Source organism: Sapajus apella, unplaced genomic scaffold (assembly GCF_009761245.1).
Source record: "Sapajus apella isolate SASKATOON/1434 unplaced genomic scaffold, GSC_monkey_1.0 scaffold37, whole genome shotgun sequence".
Lineage (NCBI taxonomy): Eukaryota > Metazoa > Chordata > Mammalia > Primates > Cebidae > Sapajus > Sapajus apella.
Window position 1 is genome coordinate 19,219,119 of NW_022436977.1, and position 18,570 is coordinate 19,237,688.

An 18,570-nucleotide genomic window follows, 5' to 3' on the forward strand; every position below is an offset into this window, starting at 1 on the left:
CCTACACAAAGAAGTGAAGACAATGACGTTGTGATGAGTTGGCTCCTAATAAGTCAGGTTCAGTAAAGTCTATTGAACCTATACAAAGAAGAGAAGATGAAGACGTTGTGATGAGCTGGCTCCTATTAAGTAAGGCCTAGTTGGTCCTTTATGGTTCCCTAGTGCATATTTTAAAATAGTTCCTTTGTGGATAAACCTTCCTTGAATTATTCTATTTTGACTATGCCATCTGATTCTTGTTAGGACTCTGACTTTAAAAGGCAGAGTATTGCTCTAATGAAATAATGGAGAATATCCTTGATCATATTGACCCACAACTGTTCCTATAAATAGTGTGTATCTGATTCAAATGCAAATTTGTTTGTGCAGCAATGCTTTTCTTTTGTATACTCACAACCAGTGTTCTGACAATACTAATTCCAGTACACCTTCTTTCAACTTAGGTATTATTGAAAAGATTTCTCCTTAATACCACAGCTCACAAAATGAGTTTTTAGTTACAAACAAGACAAAAAGCAGTACCTGGCATTTCTTCCTCATGTGCCACACAAAAGCTCAATCGGTTTTGTCCAACTATAAAAGCAAATTACCTGCAAGCACAGAAGGGACAGTAACCACTTTTCCTCATTGTATGCCATTGATATAAGGCAACACCTAAAATGTCTTTTTAATTTTAAAAAATGTGCCTATAGCTTGTCCTTTTACCATGAGCTGTATTTGTCAACTTTATGGGTGGTTTTACAAGCTTCTTAGCTCTAGTGGGTAATCTGTTTGTATTTTTTTGTCACTATTATAACTCTGAATGATACTTCTGCTGTTTTTGATCTCTCTTCTGCCTTAGTAACAATTAATCAATTTTGTACTAAAAGCATTATTTTATGCTTTTCTTTAAAAAAGGGGGGTGGGGCATTTGTTTGCTAGAGTAGTCATTGTTTTTTTGCTTAGAAAACCATGTAAAAGTTCTGAGTTTTATGAGAATTTCATCATACTGCACTGTAGCTCCATCCATTAAAATCAGTATTTGAATTCTTTCTCATCTTTCCTCCATTTTTATGTAAAATCATTGCACTTGCCAAATCACTTTAAGTAGATGCTCATATTTTATATGCAAGGCAGTACTATTTAGTATTTACATGTTCAGCATTATTTTAAGTTGTAGTATTTGTTATTTTATTACTACTTCATTTTGTTTCAATTCCTTTATGAATTTCAAAAATTATTGTGAAATTGCAAACTTTAGTGAATTATATCTGTAACAGTAAAAAGAAATTACCATTTGTTCCCACAGATAAGTACTTCATAATTGTGTCCTTAAATGCAGTCCACCTTAGCACATGTGCAATTTATTAGTGTCACCTATGTAAATGATATGCTTTTTATATTAAATTGTTATAATAATCATTTATGTAAAATTTGTGAAATATATGAGAAAGCTAATTAAAAATAAAAAACTTTCTCATGGACCCTTGAGGACACCAGGGAGCACCAATATTCTCCTACTACACCAAGAAACACTGCACTAGAGAAATACGTTAGAAATAGGGTTCTGCAGTTTGAATCCTAGTTTCCCCCTTACTAGCTGGGTGAACTTGGGCAAGTTACATCTCTAAACCTTAGATACTATTATAATCTCCATTTTACAGTTAAGAAGCTGACTTCATTGGATGCTATGTTATTGTTATCTTTTTATTATTTTGTTTTGTTTTTACCCTTACAATAATGCTTGGTACATATGCATGTCTATTTATATGCCCATGTATGTAATACAAAATTGAATAACCCAGCACATCCGAACTTGTAAACCACAGTAAACAACTGAAAAATCTCAATCGTCTGACACAACAAAGTTTGTTTCTTGCTAATGCCTTATATCCAGTGCAGATCAAAAGGTACAATCTGCTCATCACTGTCACTCTGAAATATAGGTTGATGAAAGAAAATCTCAATACTTTAGAATCAACATGGGAAGAGGGTAAAAACATAGAAAATCATGGCTTGGCTCATAAAATTTGTGCCTGATCCTTCTCACTTTTATACACATTTCATTAAGTAAAGCAAATCTTATGGCCATGCCTAATTTCAAAGTTTTAAGAGAAGTCCAATTCTACCAAGTCCCAGAAAGACAGCCCGAGTATCTATGAACCTTAGGGTAAATTGTTCAAATGATAACTGTGTATGGATACATAAATAAAATGTTAGTTAATGATAGAGAAATAGTTATACAAAGATTTGTCTCAATATATTTCAGTTGACATTTTTTCACTTTTCTAAATATCCATTTTCTATAAATATTATACCAATAGCACAGTGACAGTCATAAAATTAAAGTTACACTACCATTACACTAAGCCTTCTTTGCCTCAAGACTTGCCCTGAGTTGCCCTGAAAACAATGCAAGCTTAGGACATTAATTAGGGAGTATAATCCCAGAGAGAGGAATTTTAGGAAAAAACAATGAAATAAGAAAGTGGGTGTTTAGCCTATTCTCACACTACCATAAAGAAATACCTGAGACTGGGTAATTTATAAATTTATAATTTTTCATTGGCTCACAGTTCCACAGGCTGTAAAGAAAGCATGATGCTGGCTTTTGCTTCTAGGGAAGCTTCAGGGATTTCACTCAGAGCAGAAAGTAAAGCAAGAGCAGACATCTTACATGGCAGAAGCATGACCAAGAGAGTGAGAAGGGTGGTGCTGCACACTTTTAAACAACCATATCTCATGACTCACTCACTCACCATCAGGAGGAACAGTACTGAGGGGATGGTGCTAACCCATTCTTGAGAACTCTACCCCCATGATCCAATCAGCTCCCACCAGGAACCCCATCTCCAACACTGGAAATTACAATTCAGCATGAGATTTGGGCAGGCACACAGATCCAAACCATATCATATCATTCATAGCCCATCCCAAATCTGATGTCCTTCTCACATTTTAAAATACAATCATGCCTTCCCAACAGTTCACCAGAGTCTTAACTCATTCTAGCATTAACTCAAAAATCCAAGTCCCAAATCTCATCTGAGACAGTCTCTTCCACTTATGTACCTGTAAAATCAAAAAAGAAGTTAGTTACTTCCAACATACAATGAGGGTATAGGCATTGGTTATATACTCCCATTCCAAAAGGGATAAATCAGCCAAAAGAAATAGTTCAAAACCCAGCAGGGCAATTATCAACTCGTAAAGCTTCAAAATTGTCTCATTTGATTCCATGTCTCACATCCAGGGCACACTGATGCAAAGGGTGAACTCCCAATGCCTTGGGCAGCTCAACCACCGTGTCTTTCCAGGGTCCAGCCTTCCATGACTGCTCTCATGGGCTGGCGTTGAGTTTTCTCCAGGATTTTAAGGCACAGGGTGCAAGCTGTCAGTGATCTACAATTCTGGGGTCTAGAGGAGAGTGGTCCCTCTTCTCATAGCCCACTAGGCAATGTCCTAGTGGGGACTCTGTGTGGGGGTTCTAACCCCACATTTCCCCTCTGTGTTGCCCTAGTAAAGTACCTTCATGATGGTTGCATCTCTATAGCAGGCTTCTGGCTGAATATCCAGGCTTTTCCATACATCTTCTGAAATCTAGGTAGAGGCTTCCAAGCCTCAAATCCTGCATTCTGTACAGCTTCAGGCTTAATACCACATGGAAGACACCAAGTTTATGGCTTACACCCTCTGAAGCAGCAGCCCAAACTATATGTAGGCCCCATTTAGCCACAACTGGAGTTGAAGCTGCCAGGACGCAGGGAGCAGTGGCCCAAGGCTGCACAGGGCAGCAGGGCACTCAGCCTGGCCCATGAAACCATTCAGTCCTCCCAGGCCTCCAGGCCCATGATGGGAGGGGCTTCCCTGAAAGTCACTGAAATGCCTTTAAGGCCTTTTCCCCCTTGTCTCTGCTATTATCATTTGGTCCATTTTCACTTATGCAAATTTCTGCAGCCTACTTGAATTTTTTTCTCCTGAAAATTGGGTTTTCTTTTCTACCACATGTCCAGGCTGCAAACTGTCCAAAGTTTTATGCTCTGCTTCCCTTTAAAATATAAATTCTAGTTTCAGGTTATTTCTTTGTTCATGCATATGAGTACAGACTGTTAGAAGCAGCCAGTTTATATCTAGAACACTTTGCTGCTTAGAAATATTTCCTGCCAGATACCCTAAATCATCACTTTCAGGTTCAAAGTTTCACAGATTCTAGAGCAGGGCACAATGCAGACAAGCTTTTCACTAAAGCATAACAAAAGTGACTGCTCCAGTTCCCAATAAGTTCCTCATTTCCATCTGAGACCTTCTCAGCCTGGCCTTCACTGTCAGTATCACTACCAGCATTTCAGTTATAACCATTCAACCAGTCTCTAAAAAGTTCCAAACTTTTTCTCCTATTTCTGCCTTCTACTGAACCATCCATACTCTTCTGACCTCTGCCCATTACCCAGGTCCAAGTTGCTTCCACATTTTCAGATATTTTTATAGCAAGCTCCCACTCCTTGGTACAATTCTCATACTGCTATAAAGAGATACTTGAGACTGTGTATTTATAATGAAAAGATGTGTAATTGGCTCATGGTACCACAGGTTTTACAGGAAGCATGATGCTGGGTTATGCTTCTGAGGAAGCCTTGGAGAAATTTCACTCATGGGGGAAAGCAAATCAGGAACAGACATCTTACATGGCAGGACAGGACCAAGAGAGCAAGGGTGGGGAGCTATATACTTTTAAACAACCATATCTCATAACTCACTATCACAACAACAGCACTGAGGAGTTGGTGCTAAACCATTCCTGAGAACTCCACCAGACCCCACCTCAAACAGTGGGGATGATGATTCAACATGAGGTTTAGGCAGGGAAACAGATCCAAATCATATCTGCTGGGAAATACAAGAATATATTATCTAGCACTAAAGGCAACTGGTGATTGCACTCAGGCAACTTTCAGAACTATCCACTCAGTGGACAAAAGAGATGGCATTTATCAGTCAAGCGCTTTCTCTATTGCTCAAGGTAGCACCCCAGACCAACTGTCCTGTACTTCTGGGTTGTTCTTTCAAGTGTGTACTTTTGGGAATGACAGACGGATAGCCACAGTCATCCCATATAGCGGTAACAGGAATCCTAGGATAGGAAACAAAAACTGATCTTCGTGAAATCATATCTGCACAAAGCTGGCCTGTGTGGAATTAGTCATTTCAGCAATGGCTGGGATAAAAGAAGCCGCCAAGAAGACATTAAATTGTACAACAAAAAGTGCCAAATAGAAACACACACACACACTCTCAGAGGCACAGGTAGTGGCATGGGAATAAGCTCACCTGTTGGCTTATACTTTTTGTCTGGTTCACATAGTGAATGATCCCAGGTACATTATTGTTGTCAAATGTATATATGAAATATTTAATATTTTAAAAATATAGTGAAAACCTATATATCCAGAACAAGTGAAGCTAACCTTTCTCTATTAGTGCTACTTCTAAAGTTACCCCTTTTAGCCTAAAGAGCTTGTGGTACATCTTAGAAAATGCTGCAGCCTGGTCAAGGATTCCTCAGATCTGCACTTCAATCTGAGGCTCTTCCTACTGAAGCAACTCTTCTTCCCTCTCTTCTTTCAAAAATTTCAGACCTATATTGCAGTCTGAAGACTTTCCTATCCTACTTGTGCTTTCCCTTCTCTTTATTCTTTACACATGTTTTCCCCAATAAATCTCTTATACATATGAGGACTCAAACTGACACAAGCCGCAACATCTACATGAATTCTCTTGGATTTTTTTTCCTTCTAATATGTAAACTGAATGATACGGCATATACTTTCTCTATTGTAACTCAATGCATTGACATAACGGTTCTTATTTTAACATTTTGTATTTAACAATCAGCTTCAAAAATCCTGATATCACAGTGATCACGCTACTAATGTACATTATTACTTGAACCTTTTTGTGTGGTAAAGATTGGGCTTCTGTCACCCCATTTTCTAGAGAGATTACATTCTGTATACTATAGTAAATAATCCATTTTAAGAAAGACTGTTATACAAATTGAATGATCATTTGATCTGAAAGTGTTCTAAAAAATTTAAATGTGATATTCACATCAAGTTAAGGGTTTATATCTAACTATATATGTGTAGTTAGAAATTAAATATATAATATATATTATATATACATTATCTAAATAGTAAAGTGTGAAATTTTGTGAAGGAGTCAGAAGTACAATAAATATTTCTCATTGTCATGCAAAATACAATAATATATCAATTTGAAAGAGTTTGCTTAGAGCTCTAAGAAAATGAAACATTCTTGAATATAATAGATGTTTCATTAGGAACAGTCCTTCAAAACTCATCAGACCTGTACTCAGATGGATCCTGGTAAATAATCTCATTTTACTTAGCACTGATAGTTTTTCTGTGAATAAAGTATGGAATAATCTAATAATCAATAGAATTCCATTGTGCACTACAATTTTGTCCCCATCCATTTCCGAGTCTTATATATATGAATATATGGACCTTCTCTTTTCTTCCCCCTACAACATAATAAAAGCTAATCATTCCAAGAATTCAGGAATGGCTTTAATAACATTTCATCAATCTAAAATCTCAACAGAAATGAGCAAGCATATTTAATCAATACAATTCTGGTTATATCTTACCAGACATTAAGTCCAGTTTTGGGAATAAAACACAAAAATACTGATCTTAATTTAAAGAAATCATAGCTTAACAACTATCCCTTATTGAACGTTTACTATGTCAGGCACACTACACATATTTATCCCCTAATTCGTAGTGTAGGGTACAAAAAACTACGTTCCTTTTGATCAAATTAATTATCATTAACATTTGCCATACTGAAACACTCTGAAAGAATAAAAATAAATATAAAAAATAAACCCGGAATAGCCAAACAATATTGCAAAAAGTAAAACAAAACTGGAGAGCTCACACTTCCTAATTCCAAAACTCACTACAAATCTATAATGATCAAGTCAGTTTAACTGTCATAAGATTAGACATATAGCAAAATGTATCTGAATTGAGAGGCAAGATTTAAACCCTTATATTTACGGTCAATTGATTTTCTACAAGGTAACAGACAATTCAGTGAGGGAACATAGAGTCTTTTTAACAAATGGTGCTAAAATAAGTAGATATCCAGATCCCAAAGAATAAATTTAGACCCCTATTTAATGTCGGGTTTTTTGAATTAACTAAAAATAGAACAGTTCAAGATAGCTGACTAGAAGCATCTGGCATTTGTGTCCTCCACAAAAAGAACATAGTAAATAATCTTACTTCAAATATAGCATATAAGAGATAACATTGGAATTCAGCAGAGAAACAATAGGAAAAACCTGAGGCACAAAAGGAGAAGGAAATGAGGCAGCTGGCCCAGGCAAGATCATCTGGAAGTATGTAGAGAATCCTCAGTTCAGGTAAAACAAAAATGACAGGTCCCCAACAGTCCACCTTCCCATTTCAGACTCCTACAGTCCTAGCCACAGGAGAACCCCTCATGCTCACAGGCCTTGAGACTATAGGAGAGAGCTGCCTGGAGTTTGCACAATGGTACTGCTTCAGAGAGGAAGCTCACACTGGGTCACAAAAACCCCCTTAAGACCCAAGCAGCTGCAGCATGGCACCATTTGAGGAGCCCAGCCCCCACCAGACTGCATCTTGCCCTGGAGCCCAACAGACCCTGCATGTCCACATTCCTGGAGCCCCACTGACATACCTCTGTGTCCACCCAGAAGACTGCAGTGACATGACACTGGTTAGACCCAGCAAAGTAGCCAACATAATATCCTATACTCTGAGAAATAGTCAGTGCAACACACTAGGGAGGCTGCCCTCAGGACAAAGGAAGCTGATGTGTACACTCACCAGAGACTGAGAGCAACCTTATTCCCCTACTCCCAGCAGCAAGGCTGCAGCACACCTGCTTATGCCGTGAGGATAGGTTCTCCCCACATACTACTGCCCCAGCCACTGTCACCTTAGCATGCCACCCAGGAGCATGGGGATTGCCCTCTGCCCACCATGGCTTGCATCTATGCATACCACTAGAGGACCTGAAGGCAGGCCTGCCCAGCCAGGTATTGCCATCATTACTGCCATCACACACACAACACATACTGCCTAGGGTCCCAAGGAACTGCACACAAATCCAACCCACTGCTGTCACTACTGGCACCAAAGTAAGTGACTTGCAGGGCCAGAAAATGGCCTAAGACCACTGACACTTGTACCAACATTCACTGCACAGAGGCCCAAGAACAGGCACACTTGGGCTTTACTGTCACCACTGAGGTCTAAGGAATTTCTCACCTGGTGCCTGGGTCCCCAGCAAAGCCTCACCATGGTGTGTACTAATAAATTCAGCCTAAGCCTCTAAGGAAATCACAGACATTACTGGTACTATTTACAGTTGAAAAATCAGACAAAGACTCATGAAGCCAGAATCAAAACCAAAGTATCCTACCCAGCCAACGTTATACATGCAACTACAAGAAAAAGTGTCCCCCTACGAAAGCCAATCCAAAAAACCGAAAGAAGCAACTATTATACCAGATATACAGATATCAAATAAGGACAAAAGAAACTTCAAAAAGCAAGGAAATATTATATCTTCAAAGAAACATAAGGATTCTTTAGTAACTGATTCCAATGAAAAACAAATTTATACAATACTGAGAAAGAATTCAAAATAATGATACTAAAGATGCTCAATGAGACATAGGAGAACACAGATACACAATCTGAATACATTTAAAAAAAATGAGTTAGGATCTAAATGAGAAATTCACAAAAGAGATAAATACCATTAAAAAGAACTAAACAGAAATCCTTGAAGTGAAGAAGTTAATGAATAAAATAAAAATGCAATTGAGAGCTTCAACAATAGACTAGATCAGACAGGGAATTTCAGAATGTAAAGACACATATTTTGAAATAACTTCATCAGACCAAAAAGAAAGAAAGAAAAAGAAACATGAAAAGATGGAGAAAGCCTACGTGACAGATGGGACACAAAAAATTAGAAATTTTAGGTATTTCTTTTGAAGGGAAGGGCAACTGCACAGAAAACCTATTTTGCAAAACAATAGGTAGAAACTTCCTAGATCTAGAAAGAGATTTAGCCATGTAAATACTACATAAGAAGCTCAGAGAATCCCAAATACATACAACTTAGTAAGCTTTTCTCCAAGGCACATTATAGTCAAATTGTCATAAGTCAAATACAAAGAATTCTAAAAACAGCAGGATAAAAGCTTCTGGTCACAAATCTGAGAACCTATATCATATTAATGGCAGATTTTTCAGCAGAAACCTTGCAAGCCAAGAGAGAATTGGATGACAAATTCAAAGTACTGAAAGGAAAAAAAAATCTATCCACCAAAAATACTATACAAGTAAAGTTAACCTTCAAAAAAGAAAGAAAAAATAACAAACAAGCAAATTACTTCAACAAGCAAATATTGAAGTGGAAGAATTTTATCTACCATTATGAAAACACATTAAAGTATAAAACTCACTGTTACAGCAAACGCAAATAAAGAAAACTCAAATGTAACCACTATAGAAAACCACGGAACAATGATAAACAGTAAGAGAAAAGAGAGAGAAGAGAGAGAGAGACAGACAGACAGACAGACGGGGAGGGCAGGGAAGGAGGGAAGGAAACGACAGAAATGAAATGACAGGAATAAGTCCTTACATATCAATGTAACCTTGAATATAAATAAACTTTCCACTTAAAAGTATAGACTGGCTTAATAAATAAAAAATGATTTGACCCAACTATGTGCTACCTAAAAGAAACTCACTTCACTTGTAAAAGCACATAGAGATTGCAAGTGAAGGGATGAAAAACAATATTCCATGCAAATGGAAACCAAAAGTAAGCAGAAATAGACTACACATATCAGATAACACAAATGTTAAGTCAAAAGAAATAAAAAGAGACAAAGAATGTCATTAGATATTGAAAAAGAGATCCATTCAGGAAGAAGATATTTAAAGTCCTAAATATACATGCAGATAACATTGAAGAAAACATATGTAAAGCATGTATTATTACATATAAAGAGACTCCAATTCCACAATAGTGGGGGACTTCAATGTCCCACTCTCAGCATTAGATAGTTTATGTAAATAGAAAATAAACAAAGAAACACTAGATTACAACTGTGCTTTATACCAAATGGACCTATCACACATCTACAGAACATTTCATCCAACAGCTACAGTATACACATTCTTCTCCTTAACACATGAAACAGTCTCAAAAACAGACTTCATGTTAGGCGACAAAACAAGTCTCAGTAAATGCTTTAAAATCTAAATTATATGAAATATGTTTTCTGTCCGTAATGAAAAAAAACTACAAATTAACAAAAGGAAATCGAAATTATACAAATACATAGAATTTAAACAGACTCCTGAATGACAATTGCATCAATGAATTTAAAAAAAAAAATTATAAAATTTCTTGTAACAAATGAAAATGAAAACACAACATACCAAAATCAAGGTTAAGAAGAAAGCAAAAGCAATGTTAAGAGGTAAGTTTACAGTGACAAAATGCCTACATCAGAAAAATACAAAGATTTCAAACAAATGACATAATGATGCACCTAAATGAACTAGAAAAGCAAGAACAAACTAAGTCCTAAATTAGAAGAAAATAAATAATAAAGATTAAAGCATAAATAGAGGCTAAAAAATTATAAAGGATCAACAAAATGAAAAGTTGATTTTGTGAAAGAAATAAAATTGAAAAACCAATAACTAGACTAACTAGAAGGAAAAGAGAGAGAAGACTCAAATAAATGAAATCAGAAATGAAAACTAAGATGTTAAAACAGACACCACAGAAATACTTAAGGCCATTAGAGACTACTGTGAACAAATAAATGCTAATAAACTGGAAAATCTACAGGAAATACTTCAATTCCTACACATACAAACCTTCCAAAGTTTTAATTAAAAAGATATCAAAAACTTGAACAAACCAATAAGTAACAAGATTAAATCAGTAATAAAAATTTCCCAACAAAGAAAAGCTCAGGATGGGGCTGAGCATAGTGACTCACACCTTTAATCTCAGCACCTTGGGCAGTCAAGGTAAGTAGATTACTTGAGGCCAGGAGTTCAAGACCAAGCTGACCAATATGGCAAAACCCCACCTCTAATAAAAACACAGAAATTAGTCTGGTGCAATGGCATGTACCTGTAGTCCCAGCCACTCAGAAGGCTGAAGTGGAGAATTGCTTGAATCCCGGCAATGGCAGCAGTGAGCCAAGAGTGTGCCACTGCACTCCAGCCTGGGTGACAAAATGTGACTCTGTCTCAAAAAAAAAAAAAAAGAGGAAGAAGAAAGAAGAAAGGGGGAGGAGGAGGGAAGTAGAAGAAAGAAGAAAGAAGAAGAAAGCAAGAAAGAGAGAGAGAGAGAGAGAAAGGCAGGAAGCAGGCCCAGGATGGGATGGCTTCACTGCCAAATTCTATGTAACTAATAAGGAAGAAATAATTAATTTTCTTCAAACTATTCCAAAAAAATTAACAAGGAGGGAATTCTCCTTAACTCATTCTATATGGCCAACACTACCCTAATATCAAAATCATACAAAAACATAACAAAAAACTACAAACCAATATCCCTGCTGAACACAGATGCAAAATTTCTCTACAAAATACTAGCAAACTGAATATCACTGACTACAGTTAACAATGTATTGTCTATTTCAAAATAATGAGAAGAGAAGATTGAAGTATTCCTAACACATAGAAATGATAAATGCTTGGTGTGATGAATATCCTAACTATCCTGTCTTGACCATTACACATTCTACGCATGTAGCAAAACATCACGTGCCCCCAAAATGTGTACAAATATGTGCCAGTAAAATAAAAAAATAAATTAACACTAAATAAATTCCACAGACTTAATGTAAGAGTTAAAGTTATAAGACTCCTAGCAGAAAACACAGACGCAAAATACATATGACCTTGGATTAGGCAATGTTAGATGACATATGATACCAGGAAGTCATAGACAAGCACAAGTAACAAAATTAAAATTATATAAAATGAACTGTATCAAAATAAAAAACTTTAACTTATACCATCAAACTAATCAAATAATATCAAAATTAAAAACTAAATTATACTATCAAAAATGTGAAAAATCAATCTATAAAATGGAGGAGATATTTAAAAATCATTTATCTAATAAGAGTATCCAGAATACACAAAGACTCTTATAACTCAATATTAATAAGATAAATAACTCCATTTAAAAATGGAAAAGAGTTGATAGATATGTCTTCAAAGATACTATACAAATGTCTAATAAGCATATGAAAAGATGTTCAGCATCATTAGTTAGTTGAGTAACACAAATCAAAACCACAACAAGAAACCACTTCACATGATGTAGGAGGGCTAATTAAAAAAAAAAAGGTGGGGGGACAATAACAAGTGTTGATGAGAATGTGGAGAAACTGGAATCATTCCTTAATTTCTGGTGGTAATATAAAATGGTGTGACAATTTAGCCAATAGTTCAGCAGTTCCTTAAATGTTAACCTAGTGCTACTACATAATCCAGCAGTTCCACTCCCAGGCACATACCCTACAGAAATGAAAAGATATGACCACCAACAACTTCAATGCAAATGCTCACAGCAACATTATTCACAATAGCCAAAATGTTAAATATTCATCAATTGAAGAGTAGATTTTAAAAATCTGACATAAGATTTATTTTTAGGACAAAAATATTTTAAGCTTAGATTGTGCTAATGGTTGCTTAACTGTTAATATACCAAAACCCATGGAATTGTATGTACACTGTAAATGGGTGAATTTAATGGCAAGTGAATTATATCTCCATAAAGATTTTTTTTTAAAACAGAAGGCCATATATTACCATATATTAACAAATGATTAGTGATGGACATTGTAATTACCCCAATCTGATTATTATTCTATGTATACATCTACTGAAATATCACATTGTATCCCACAAACATGTATAATTCTTATCAACTATAAAGTTAAAATTTTTTAAGCAGGCCATGCATGAAAGCAATTTTAAATTTTCACAAATTACATAAAGCAAAGGTTTATTCTTAATCCTCTTTGCCCTAGAATGGTCTCTCACGAATTCTCCTGAGAGGGTAATTAGAGCAGTCTCTGCTTGTAGATATTGTTTCACTAATTATATATTCAATCATTATTATATTTTAATCAAATAGTATACCTTAGCAATGCCCCAAGATCAATAAAACCAGGCACAATTGTTTCTATGTTTAGGGGTATTCTACCAGTGATGTTCTGAAAAATATATTTGGTATTCATACTCATTTCCTGTCACAGAACTCTTAAAACCCTTGGAATCCCTGGAGAGATGAGTGTTTTTTACATGCTACTGAGAAGACTGGTAGCTGAAGATAGCTTCAGGATGTGGGCTAGTCACCAGGAGGACCAAGGAATGATTAGAGGTTTGGGACTTTCAGCCTGACCCCGCAAGCTCTTGGGAGAGGAGAGGGGCTGAAGGTTGAGTCAGTCACCAATGCCCAGTGATGTAATCAATCATGTCTACATAATAAAGCATCCATAAAAACCCGAAAGGACAGGATTCAGAGAGCTTCTAGGTTGGTAAACACATCAGCATGCTGGGAGGTGACACACTCCAACCCCAGGGGTACAGAGGCTCCTGCTTTCATAACCCTTCCAGGTCTTACTTGATTTATTTTCATCTGGCTGTTTATCTACATATATACTGGTAACAAAAGCACTGTAAAGTGTTTCCCTGAGTTTTCTGTGACTCCTTCTAGCAAACTAATTGAACCTGAATAAAGGGCCATGGGAACCTACAACATATAGCCAGTTGGTCAGAAATATAGGTGACAGCCTACTACTTGTGACTGACATCTAAAGTAGGGGACAGTCTTGTAGAGCTGAACCCTCAACCTGTGGAACCGAACCCTCAACCTGTGGAACCTGACACTATCTCCAGGTAAATATTGCCAGAATTGAATTGAATTAGAGGACACCCAGCTGATGTCCACTGGACAAGTGGTTGGTATGTAGGGTTTTCTCCCATGTATCTGGGGTCAGAACTGTTGTGTTAGGTGGTGTGTGAGTAGTAAGTCCACTTTGGTTTTTCCTAACTTTAAGACTAGTCTTTCAGGCTCCATAAAGCTTCAATTGAATAAACAAAAATCCCTACTTCGCTTTCCCACTGACTCCCATGCATCTCTCTAATACTACAATAAGCAAAGTTGAGGGTTTGTTTTTTTAATAAAATTATTTTCTCACAAAAAGAAATTGGCTATAATTATACTAAACAAAGACCTACCAGCCTGGACTTCAGGAAATTGTACCTGTGGTGGAGGCAATCTGTCCTTGAAGAGGAGCTATGTAAATGTGTAGTTTAATGTACTTTTTCACAGATACAGTACTAGTGTTGCAAAAATTACTCTTCTAGTTCTTTGATGGTTTTCTGTAGTGGGAAGAACATGGGTTTTGAAGTCACACCTGGTTTCAAATCCTTGCATTGTCACTTACTAGGTATGACCTTGGGAAAGTTATGTAACTTCTCAAAGCCTCTCTCTATCATGTCTACTATTTAATACTGGAGCTAAGAGGAAGCCAACTTTGAAGACATATATAAGGCAGGGGACACAGAGGTGTTCAATAACCATTACATGTGCTACAAATCCTCTCTTTCCATTTCAAAAGGACAGTAAATTTCTGAGATAAAGTAACAACTTTCCTGTCCCCTCCCATCCAACACACATAACCCAGAAATACCTAGAACTCAGTAAATATTGTTGATGTAATGTTCATTCACTAACATTCAGTGGAAAGACAGACTCTGAGGGTACATTCACAGAAATATTGCAGTAATATCACCTTCAACTGTGAGTGTCCCTAGGTTTACTTTCCAGTCCCAGGTCTTCCTTCAAAGCAGGTTTCTTCCCTGAACTCACAGATAGAGCTTTGAATAGAATTACTGCTTAAGTGTTTGCCTCTTCCTTGAATTCTAACATGAGTAGGGTAAATCTGTACATGTCTAAACCTCCAATTTATCTTGCCCCTGCAGCAAAAGAAGATGGGCATGGGACCAACTCAAAATCCCTTTACTGAATTTCTCTATGGCTCATCTTAATTATAGTTGCACAAAGCTGATTTGCCAGGCATAGAAGAACAAATAATAGTACATCATTTCCACCTGTTTAGATTCTGGTTAAAGTAGAATCATGGATGGAATAATGCTTTCTTCCTTAACCATTTCTTCCTGGTTGCAAATGTTAGAATCTAAAAATATCTTTTACATTCCTAATCCATATTAGCATTCTGACCCAATCACATAAAATCTGAAGTTCTGAGTTAGGTAGCTCTGAGTTATTGATGATCCCATGATCCCCTTTAATGTTCAGAGTGCTGAGACATCATAATGATTTGTTTACAGCTGTAGAATCCTTACAGATAAATAAGGATTCTTGGCAAATACCTGTTATTTTAACATGAGAATAAGCCCGATGGCCTGGCAGAGAACCACACAGTGTTAAGAGCTCAGTCAACTGAGAGAAGTTATAAAACCTAAGTGTTCTTTAATAGACCACATTTAGCTAAACACACCTCAACTTGATTATTTATTCAGAAAATAAGCTTAATTAGCATAACAGCTTGAAAGGCATTTTGAATAAATTTTACTTTTGAATGGTATTACTACTGTCTCTCTAGGCATATCAAAATCAGGTATTCAAGAAAGAAAAGTAATGGCAAACAGACATATGAAAAGGTGCTCAGTATCATGGATCATCAGAAAAATGCAAATCAAAACTATGATGAGATATCATCTCGCCCCAAGAGAAATGGCTTTTATCCAAAAGACAGGCAATAACAAATGCTGGCAAGGATGTGGAGAAAAGGGAACCTTTGTACACTGTCGGTGGGAATGTAAATTAGTACAAACACTATGGAGAAGAGTTTGAAGTTTCCTCAAAAAAATGAAAATTGAGCTACCATAAGATCCAGCAATCTTGCTGCTGGGTATATACCAATTTCCTTTTTTTTGGATATATCAAAGAGATATATGTACCCCTATGTTTGTTGCAGCACTGTTTACAATAGCTAAAATTAGAAGCAGCCCAAGTGTTCATCAATAGATAAATGGATAAACTATGGTACAAATACGCAATGGAGTACTATTCATCCGTAAGAAATAATAAAATCTAGTCATTTGCAACAACATAAATGAAACTGGAGATTACGTTAAGTGAAATAAGCCAGGCACAGAAAGATGACCACCACATGCTCTCATTTGTTTGTGGGATCTAAAACTCAAAGCAACAGAAATCATAGACAAAGAGAGTAGAAGGATGGTTACCAGAGGCAGGGACAGGTAAGGGGATAGAGGAGAGGTAGGAATGGTTAATGGGTACAAAGGAAAAATGATTAGAAAGAATGCCCACTCACTATTTAGCACAATAGGGTGATTAAAGTCAATAATAACTTAACTGTATATTTTTTTTTTTTTTGAGACAGAGTTTTGCTCTTGTTACCCAGGCTGGAGTGCAATGGCGCGACCTCGGCTCACCGCAACCTCCGCCTCCTGGGTTCAGGCAATTCTCCTGCCTCAGCCTCCCGAGTAGCTGGGATTACAGGCACGCATCACCATGCCCAGCTAATTTTTTGTATTTTTAGTAGAGACGGGGTTTCACCATGTTGCCCAGGATGGTCTCGATCTCTTGACCTTGTGATTCACTCGCCTCGGCCTCCCAAAGTGCTGGGATTACAGGCTTGAGCCACCGCGCCCGGCCAACTGTATATTTTTAAATAACTTAAAGAGTGTCATTGGAATATTTCTAACTCAAAAGATAAATGCTTCCGGGGAAGGAAGAAACATTTGCTATAAAAAAGGAAACATTGGTTCCCCCATAAAAGGAAGAAAAAGTATTATTATTAAATAATTTTTTACTTGTAACATTTCGTCTTGTTTTCGTGGCTAGCTTATTTTAAAGATATTATTTCCACTTACTTTTTAAAAGGTTAATGTCTTACTGACTTATTTCTCCTTTTGCAGTTAGACTGTTCACTATTAGTGGTAATTTTACCATCAAGAATTTGGGTCATGTACTCATCAGACTCCTTTATTATTATTTTTTTCACACCTTGGAAAAGCAGACTCTTATTTACCAAGGATGAAAATACTTTTCAATTACAAAAGTTGATTTCAACATAACAAACTTTAAACATGTTATCAGTAGGTATTGCTGTGTAACAAACCATCCATAAATGTAGGTTAAAAGTATATTTTATATTGCTCATATGTTTATAGGTGCAATCGGGTTTTTTCTGGTTTCTGGTGTATTCATTAATGTGTGCATATTCAGCTGTGATTTAAGTAGTAGGCAGTTCTGCTCATCCTGGCTTGAACTTATCACTGGTGTTGGGGTCCATTGGCAGCCAGCTTATTCAGAATTGCCTCAACTCCTGTCTGCATGGTCTCTCGGTGGACTCTCTTCCTAGCAATACTGTGAAAACATGCCCAGGCTAATCTGATGGAAAATGAAAGCAGAAATATACAAAGCCCCTTGAAGCCTAGATTCAGAATTAACATTGTGTCACTTTTGTTTTGGCCAATGCATGTGGCAAGCCACAAGTCAGTCTGTTTCAAGGGTAGGAAAATTGCCGCCCCTCTCATCAATAAGTAGATTAAGTAATATTGCAAAGGGTCTGGATACAAGGAAGAACAATCTACTTCAAGCACTGACTTCACACTTGCTCCTTAAAAGTACCAAGATAAATAAGACACTATACTGCAGCATCCTTGAAATCATAGATTTTAAGGAAATTAGGAACGCAACTATAATGATGCGGGTCATGGTAAGAGGGAAGGATACTGAGAGAAGGGGGAACCAAAGAAGACTTCGAAACCTAGTCCTAATGCCTCTTCTCATGTGAGAATTGGCATTTTATCAGACTGTGGGGAGCAAAGGTACAAGGTAAGAACTATGTGATATACTTAGAAAATTCCAGGAGCAGCAAGTATGTGGAATATGGGAATGTGAGGGGGAATATTATTTTACTGGAAGGCCTTAATTTAGCCCATACTTTCTTCTCCAGCCTTTTCTTTCACTGAAAAGGATAGGTTTTGGATCTCTATTCACTACCACCCCTGCCCTCCCAAAAACAACACCTAGAGAAATTGAGTTAATACAACTAATTATTAGGAAAAATTTTAGGATATACTAGAGAGATAAACATAAAGGACAAGTTTTGTTTGTTGCTTTGTTTTTAACATTAGATTATTTAAAATTTCAAATATCTTCAACTCTTATGAAAACCATCTGTAAAATCAAACCCTCTAATGAAAGTTTTTCCATTCCAACAAGTAAACACTCCTATAGGAGACACCTTTGGCTGTCTATGCTATGGCTATTCTTTAATAGAAGACAAAACCCACAAAAAAGAATGTGGGTGATGAAGTCAAAAGATATGCATTTTCTCACTCCTCTGTTCACTAATACGTGGCCATGTAGGCTGGGTGCAGTGGCTCA

The 18,570-nt window shown here is 36.7% G+C and overlaps 1 long non-coding RNA gene across 1 annotated transcript; it reads right to left on the bottom strand.

Annotated features, from left to right (window-relative positions):
• Positions 1 to 312: 312 nt before the first annotated feature.
• On the bottom strand, positions 313 to 16,414 carry LOC116564224. The gene is made up of 3 exons (XR_004274803.1): positions 16,282 to 16,414; positions 6,161 to 6,165; positions 313 to 323 (listed from the first exon to the last, which is right to left on the bottom strand). It is a non-coding gene; the product is annotated as an uncharacterized LOC116564224 (long non-coding RNA).
• Between the last annotated feature and the right edge of the window lie 2,156 nt (positions 16,415 to 18,570).